The sequence below is a fragment of the Euprymna scolopes genome, chromosome 1 (assembly GCF_053919585.1).
Source record: "Euprymna scolopes isolate OS-2025 chromosome 1, ASM5391958v1, whole genome shotgun sequence".
NCBI lineage: Eukaryota > Metazoa > Mollusca > Cephalopoda > Sepiida > Sepiolidae > Euprymna > Euprymna scolopes.
This window is the reverse complement of record NC_136482.1, coordinates 9,639,259-9,649,062: the sequence shown is the minus strand read 5'-3', so window position 1 is coordinate 9,649,062 and position 9,804 is coordinate 9,639,259. Positions and strand designations below refer to the sequence as shown.

At 22.6% G+C, this 9,804-nt stretch overlaps 1 protein-coding gene across 7 annotated transcripts in view; it reads right to left on the bottom strand.

The window, feature by feature from the left end:
* Positions 1-9,804, bottom strand: part of LOC145278160 (uncharacterized) — a 228,701-nt gene that overhangs the window by 28,539 nt on the left and 190,358 nt on the right. The gene's annotated exons all lie outside the window — the stretch shown is intronic.

The following is a 9,804-nucleotide window of genomic DNA, read 5'->3' as shown; positions in this document are numbered from 1 at the left end:
CATTTCCCTCAGTTGTGAAGGATGGTTTGCCCCACATCACAAATAGTAATGTGATTTATCAATTCAACTGTCAGTTTGCTGCTGTCTAAGTCGAACCCGTTTAAATTTGTAGACAAGACATTTAAAATCCATGAGCCCAAATGCCTGAGGCAGTATCTATACAAATATGATGTTACAGAGTCTTAGCTTTGTACAACAGCTAAGTCTCTATCTCGGTTCAAAATGTTGAGATCCAGCAACAAGCAAGAGCAAGATTGCCAGCAACAAATTAAACTGCAGACCAACTTAATGCGGGTAAGGGTCTTCCGCTTTATGGTTTTTAAATCAGAGATTTGCTTCTCCTAGAAAGGCTGCCTTCACCACGGCTTACGAGAGCCCTCTCTACCCCAATACACATATACACACACACAAATATACATCATATATATATATATATATATATATATATATATATATATACATCATATATATATATACATCATATATATATATATATATATATACATCATATATATATATACATCATATATATATATATATATATACATCATATATATATATATACATCATATATATATATACATATACATATATATATATACATATACATATATATATACATATACATCATATATATATATACACATGCATCATATATATATACATCATATATATATATATCATATACATCATATATATATATACACATGCATCATATATATATACATCATATATATATATATATATATCATAATTATATATATATACATATACATCATATATATAGATACATATACATCATATATATATATATATATATATATACATATACATCATATATATATATATATACATATACATCATATATATATACATATACATCATATATATATATATATATATACATCATATATATATATACATATAAATCATATATATACACATATACATCATATATATACATCATATATATATATATATATATATACATATGAATCATATATATATACATATACATCATATATATATATATACATCATGAATATACATATATATATATATATACATATGAATCATATATATATATACATATACATCATATATATATATATACATCATGAATATACATATATATATATACATATGAATCATATATATATACATATACATCATATATATATATATACACATATACATCATATACATATATATATACATATACATCATATACATATATATATACATATACATCATATACATATATATATACATATACATCATATACATATATGTATACATATACATCATATACATATATATATACATATACATCATATACATATATATATACATATACATCATATACATATATGTATACATATACATCATATACATATATGCATACATATACATCATATATATATGTATACATATACATCATATATATATATACATATACATCATATACATATATATATACATAATATACATATATATATACATATGCATCATATACATATATATATATACATATACATCATATATATATATATATATACATATACATCATATACATATATATATACATATACATCAAATATATATATATATATATACATATACATCATATATATATACATATACATCATATATATATACATCATATATATATATATATATACATCACATATATATACATCATATATATATATACATATACATTATATATATATACATCATATATATATATACATCACATATATATATACATCACATATATATACATCATATATATATATACATATATATTATATATATATATACATCATATATATATATACATCATATATATATACATCATATATATATACATATACATTATATGTATATATACATCATATATATATACATATACATTATATGTATATATACATCATATATATATACATATACATTATATGTATATATACATCATATATATATATATATACATCATATATATATATATACATATACATCATATATATATACATCATATATATATATACATGCATATACATCATATGTATATATATACATATAAATCATATATATATACACATCATATATATACATATAAATCATATATATATATATACATCATATATATACATCATATATATATATACATATACATCATATATATATACATCATATATATATATACATACATATACATTATATGTATATATATACATATAAATCATATATATATATACATATACATCATATATATATATATACATATAAATCATATATATATATATACACATATACATCATATATATATATACATCATATATATATATACATATACATCATATATATATACATATACATCATATATATATACATATACATCACATATATATATACATATACATCATATATATATATATATACATATACATCATATATATATATACATACATATACATTATATATATACATACATATACATTATATATATACATATACATTATATATATACATATACATTATATATATATACATACATATACATTATATATATATATATACATATACATTATATATATATACATACATATACATTATATATATATATACATACATATACATTATATATATATATATCCATATACATTATATATATATATATATATATACATACATATACATTATATATATATATACATACATATACATTATATATATATATATACATACATATACTATATATATATACATACATATACATTATATATATACATATACATTATATATATACATATACATTATATATATATATACATACATATACATTATATATATACATATACATTATATATATACATATACATTATATATATATACATATGCATTATATATACATATACATTATATATATATATACATATACATTATATATATATACATATACACATCATATATATATATACATATACATCATATATATATATATACATATACATCATATATATATATATACATATACATCATATATATATACATCATATATATATACATACATCTACATCATATATATATATACATACATATACATCATATATATATACATATACATCGTATATATACATCTACATCATATATATATATATACATAATATATGTATACACCATATATATATATATACATCATATATGTATATTTATAGATATATACATCATATATATATATATATATACATATACATCATATAGATATGCATCATATATATATACATCATATATATATATACATCATATATATATATATATGATGTATATATATATGATGTCTATATATATATATGATGTATATATATATATGATGTCTACACATATATATGATGTATATATATATGATGCATATTTATATGATATATATAGATGATGTATATATATATAATGTATATATATATATGATGTATATATATGATGTATATATATATATATAGATGATGTAAATATATATATATGATGTATATATATATGATGTATATATATATATGATGTATATTTATATATGATGTATATTTATATATGATGTATATATATATATGATGTATGTATATGATGTATATATATATATATGATGTATATATATATATATATATCTATGATGTATATATATATATGATGTATATATGATGTATATATATATATGATGTATATATATATATGATGTATATATATAAATGATGTATATATATATATATATATATATTAGGTATATATATGATGTATATATATATATGTGATGTATATTAATATATATATATATGATGTATATTTATATATATATGATGTATATATATATGATGTATATATCTATATATATATGATGTATATATATACATATATGATGTATATATATATGATGTATATATCTATATATATATGATGTATATATATACATATATGATGTATATATATATATATATGATGTATATATATATATATGATGAACATATATATATATATATATGATGTATATATATATATATGTGATGTATATATATATATATATGTGATGTATATATATATATGATGTATATATATATGATCATTATATATATTTATATGATGTATATATATATAGATATATATGATGTATATATATATATGATGTATATATATATATGATGTATATATATATATATGATGTTTATATATATATATGATGTATATATATATATATGATGTTTATATATATATATGATGTATATATGTATATATATGATGTATATATATATGATGTATATATATATGATGTATATATATATATATGAATATATATATAATATGTATATATATATATGATGTATATAAATATATTTGATGTATATATATATTATGTATATAAATATATTTGATGTATATATATATTTGATGTATATATACATATATATATATTTGGTGTATATATATATATTTGAAGTATATATATATATATTTTAAGTATATATATATATATATATATATATATTTGAAGTATATATATATATTTGAAGTATATATATATATATTTGAAGTATATATATATATATATTTGAAGTATATATATATATATATTTGAAGTATATATATATATATATATTTGAAGTATATATATATATATTTGAAGTATATATATATATATTTGAAGTATATATATATATATTTGAAGTATATATATATATATATATATTTGAAGTATATATATATATATATATATTTGAAGTATATATATATATATATATATATTTGAAGTATATATATATATATATATATATATATTTGAAGTATAGTCATCCACATACAGTACTGTTTCGCTGTTTCACAGCTCATCAGTGCGGCTACGCAATAACTCTGTCAATTTTTAGTCTATAGACTCGAACTTTGAAATACCGGGTACTGAGATTTGGAAAAATCGATGTGACGGGTGTCAGCCAGAATTTTGGCTGTTAAGGGGTCAAATTTCAACGATTTGACATTTAAGAATTCTACCAAACTCCTCCGACAATTTTGGGTCTAGACACTTTAAATTTTAGATATAGGTTCCTGGATCTAACTTAATAAAGTAATTTGAGCCCGAAACTATAAATTTTAAGGGGTCATAATAGGGGTCAAATTAAAAAAAAATTGACTGCTTTTTCTTTTTTGCTCAACATACACTTCCAAATACTCGGGCAACGACGGGCACCCATGCTAGTATATATATATATTTGAAGTATATGTATATATATATATATATATATATATATATATATATATATATATATATATATATATATATATATACATGTATATATATATTTGAAGTATATATATATATATAAATATATATATATATATTTGAAGTATATATATATATATATATATATAAATATATATATATATATTTGAAGTATATATATATATATATATAAATATATATATGTATATATCTATTTGAAGTATATATATCTATATATATATATATATATATGTATATATATATATATATATTTGAAGTATATATATCTATATATATATATTTGAAGTATATATATATATATATATATATTTGAAGTATATATATATATATATTTGAATTATATATATATATATTTGAAGTATATATATGATGTATATATATATGATATATATATATATATAGATAAATATGATGTATATATATATACTAGCAATCGGTGCCCGGCGTTGCCCAGGTGTTTTGAGGTTAATGCTGAGAAAAAAAAACGGTCAATTTTTTTAAACTTTGACCCCTATTATGACTTCTTAACATTTATTGTTTAGGGATCAAGTAAAGGTAATAAGTTAGATCCATGTCCAAGGAATCTATATCTAAAATATCACGTGTTTAGACCCAAAATTGTAGGAGGAGTTTGGTAGAGTTCTCAAAGGTCAAATCGTTTGATAGCGAGGCCAAATTTCGCGAATTTGGCCTTTTTTTAAAGCAGTTTGGCCTTCAAAATTTATGTTTGGCCTTTTTCTTCACCGATGAAATCTGGGGACGCAACGGAAATTTTCGGCTAAAAAATGTTGTTACTATGCACATCTATTTATTGAAATACAATTTGTGGCAAAATTTCAGGAAAAACTAATGGATGGTTCTCTCGCAATAGTCCGGACAATTCGCTAAATTATCTCGTCAAAACCTTAAATCTCGAATTTTTGTGCATTTTTTTTGGGGGGGGGGGCTAATTTGGCATAATAGTGTCCATTTAATAGTATTATCTTGAAAAAATAAAAAAATAAGGAAAATTACCAAAAAACAAACAAGAACAACAAAAGTGTGCCGTATTTTTAAAAGTTTTATTGCGTTGTTTTTATTTGCTTTTTTTATTTCATCGGTGAAGAAAAAGGCCAAACAGAAATTTGAAGGCCAAACTGCTTTAAAAAAAGGCCAAATTCGCGAAATTTGGCCTCGCTATAAAAATCAAAATGGGGAAATCCCCCTACTTGAACTTTCTGTTTAATTAATAATGACTCGCTTGTAGCGTTGATTTTTTTCTTTTTTCGCTATAAAAAAATAACTACTTGATGAAATTACGTGATTTTTTCTGTAGGAAAACTTTATCCCATGACGAGTACGTACAATATATATATATTTTTTTAAATATTTCTATTTTTTAATGTCAATGGAAAACTGCACAAGTACCCAAACCCGAAATGTAAAGACCACGAGTGAAGGCGCTTTTTTTTCTTTTTTTTTTTTTGGTTTAGTTTCATAATGGCGGCTGTGATGTCGGAGGTTCGATTGTTAGATTGTAAGTTTCGTATTTTTTTAATTTGTAAATCGCAAGTTAGGAAAAAATTAAACCCTTCCAAGATGGACAATAAATCAAGCCATAATATTTTATGGTAAAGGTAAGAGCCTACGAACCATAGTTTTTTAGGAGATGTGATTATTGGATTAACCAATCAGAAATCGTCTGTGGCACACACATCTCTGTTTTTATAGATATACTAGCAATCGGTGCCCGGCGTTGCCCAGGTGTTTTGAGGTTAATGCTGAGAAAAAAAAACTGTCAATTTTTTTAACTTTGACCCCTATTATGACTTCTTAACATTTATTGTTTAGGGATCAAGTAAAGGTAATAAGTTAGATCCATGTCCAAGGAATCTATATCTAAAATATCACGTGTTTAGACCCAAAATTGTAGGAGGAGTTTGGTAGAGTTCTCAAAGGTCAAATCGTTTGATAGCGAGGCCAAATTTCGCGAATTTGGCCTTTTTTTAAAGCAGTTTGGCCTTCAAAATTTATGTTTGGCCTTTTTCTTCACCGATGAAATCTGGGGACGCAACGGAAATTTTCGGCTAAAAAATGTTGTTACTATGCACATCTATTTATTGAAATACAATTTGTGGCAAAATTTCAGGAAAAACTAATGGATGGTTCTCTCGCAATAGTCCGGACAATTCGCTAAATTATCTCGTCAAAACCTTAAATCTCGAATTTTTGTGCATTTTTTTTTGGGGGGGGGGCTAATTTGGCATAATAGTGTCCATTTAATAGTATTATCTTGAAAAAATAAAAAAATAAGGAAAATTACCAAAAAACAAACAAGAACAACAAAAGTGTGCCGTATTTTTAAAAGTTTTATTGCGTTGTTTTTATTTGCTTTTTTTATTTCATCGGTGAAGAAAAAGGCCAAACAGAAATTTGAAGGCCAAACTGCTTTAAAAAAAGGCCAAATTCGCGAAATTTGGCCTCGCTATAAAAATCAAAATGGGGAAATCCCCCTACTTGAACTTTCTGTTTAATTAATAATGACTCGCTTGTAGCGTTGATTTTTTTCTTTTTTCGCTATAAAAAAATAACTACTTGATGAAATTACGTGATTTTTTCTGTAGGAAAACTTTATCCCATGACGAGTACGTACAATATATATATATTTTTTTAAATATTTCTATTTTTTAATGTCAATGGAAAACTGCACAAGTACCCAAACCCGAAATGTAAAGACCACGAGTGAAGGCGCTTTTTTTTCTTTTTTTTTTTTTGGTTTAGTTTCATAATGGCGGCTGTGATGTCGGAGGTTCGATTGTTAGATTGTAAGTTTCGTATTTTTTTAATTTGTAAATCGCAAGTTAGGAAAAAATTAAACCCTTCCAAGATGGACAATAAATCAAGCCATAATATTTTATGGTAAAGGTAAGAGCCTACGAACCATAGTTTTTTAGGAGATGTGATTATTGGATTAACCAATCAGAAATCGTCTGTGGCACACACATCTCTGTTTTTATAGATATACTAGCAATCGGTGCCCGGCGTTGCCCAGGTGTTTTGAGGTTAATGCTGAGAAAAAAAAACTGTCAATTTTTTTAACTTTGACCCCTATTATGACTTCTTAACATTTATTGTTTAGGGATCAAGTAAAGGTAATAAGTTAGATCCATGTCCAAGGAATCTATATCTAAAATATCACGTGTTTAGACCCAAAATTGTAGGAGGAGTTTGGTAGAGTTCTCAAAGGTCAAATCGTTTGATAGCGAGGCCAAATTTCGCGAATTTGGCCTTTTTTTAAAGCAGTTTGGCCTTCAAAATTTATGTTTGGCCTTTTTCTTCACCGATGAAATCTGGGGACGCAACGGAAATTTTCGGCTAAAAAATGTTGTTACTATGCACATCTATTTATTGAAATACAATTTGTGGCAAAATTTCAGGAAAAACTAATGGATGGTTCTCTCGCAATAGTCCGGACAATTCGCTAAATTATCTCGTCAAAACCTTAAATCTCGAATTTTTGTGCATTTTTTTTCGGGGGGGGGGGCTAATTTGGCATAATAGTGTCCATTTAATAGTATTATCTTGAAAAAATAAAAAAATAAGGAAAATTACCAAAAAAACAAACAAACAAGAACAACAAAAGTGTGCCGTATTTTTAAAAGTTTTATTGCGTTGTTTTTATTTGCTTTTTTTATTTCATCGGTGAAGAAAAAGGCCAAACAGAAATTTGAAGGCCAAACTGCTTTAAAAAAAAAGGCCAAATTCGCGAAATTTGGCCTCGCTATAAAAATCAAAATGGGGAAATCCCCCTACTTGAACTTTCTGTTTAATTAATAATGACTCGCTTGTAGCGTTGATTTTTTTCTTTTTTCGCTATAAAAAAATAACTACTTGATGAAATTACGTGATTTTTTCTGTAGGAAAACTTTATCCCATGACGAGTACGTACAATATATATATATTTTTTTAAATATTTCCATTTTTTAATGTCAATGGAAAACTGCACAAGTACCCAAACCCGAAATGTAAAGACCACGAGTGAAGGCGCTTTTTTTCTTTTTTTTTTTTTGGTTTAGTTTCATAATGGCGGCCGTGATGTCGGAGGTTCGATTGTTAGATTGTAAGTTTCGTATTTTTTTAATTTGTAAATCGCAAGTTAGGAAAAAATTAAACCCTTCCAAGATGGACAATAAATCAAGCCATAATATTTTATGGTAAAGGTAAGAGCCTACGAACCATAGTTTTTTAGGAGATGTGATTATTGGATTAACCAATCAGAAATCGTCTGTGGCACACACATCTCTGTTTTTATAGATATATAGATAGAAGATAGATATATATGATGTATATATATAGATATATATGATGTATATATATAGATATATATGATGTATATGTATAGATATATATGATGTATATATATATATATGATGTATATATATAGATATATATGATGTATATATATATAGATATATATGATGTATATATATGGATATATATGATGTATATATATATATATATAGATATATATGATGTATATATAT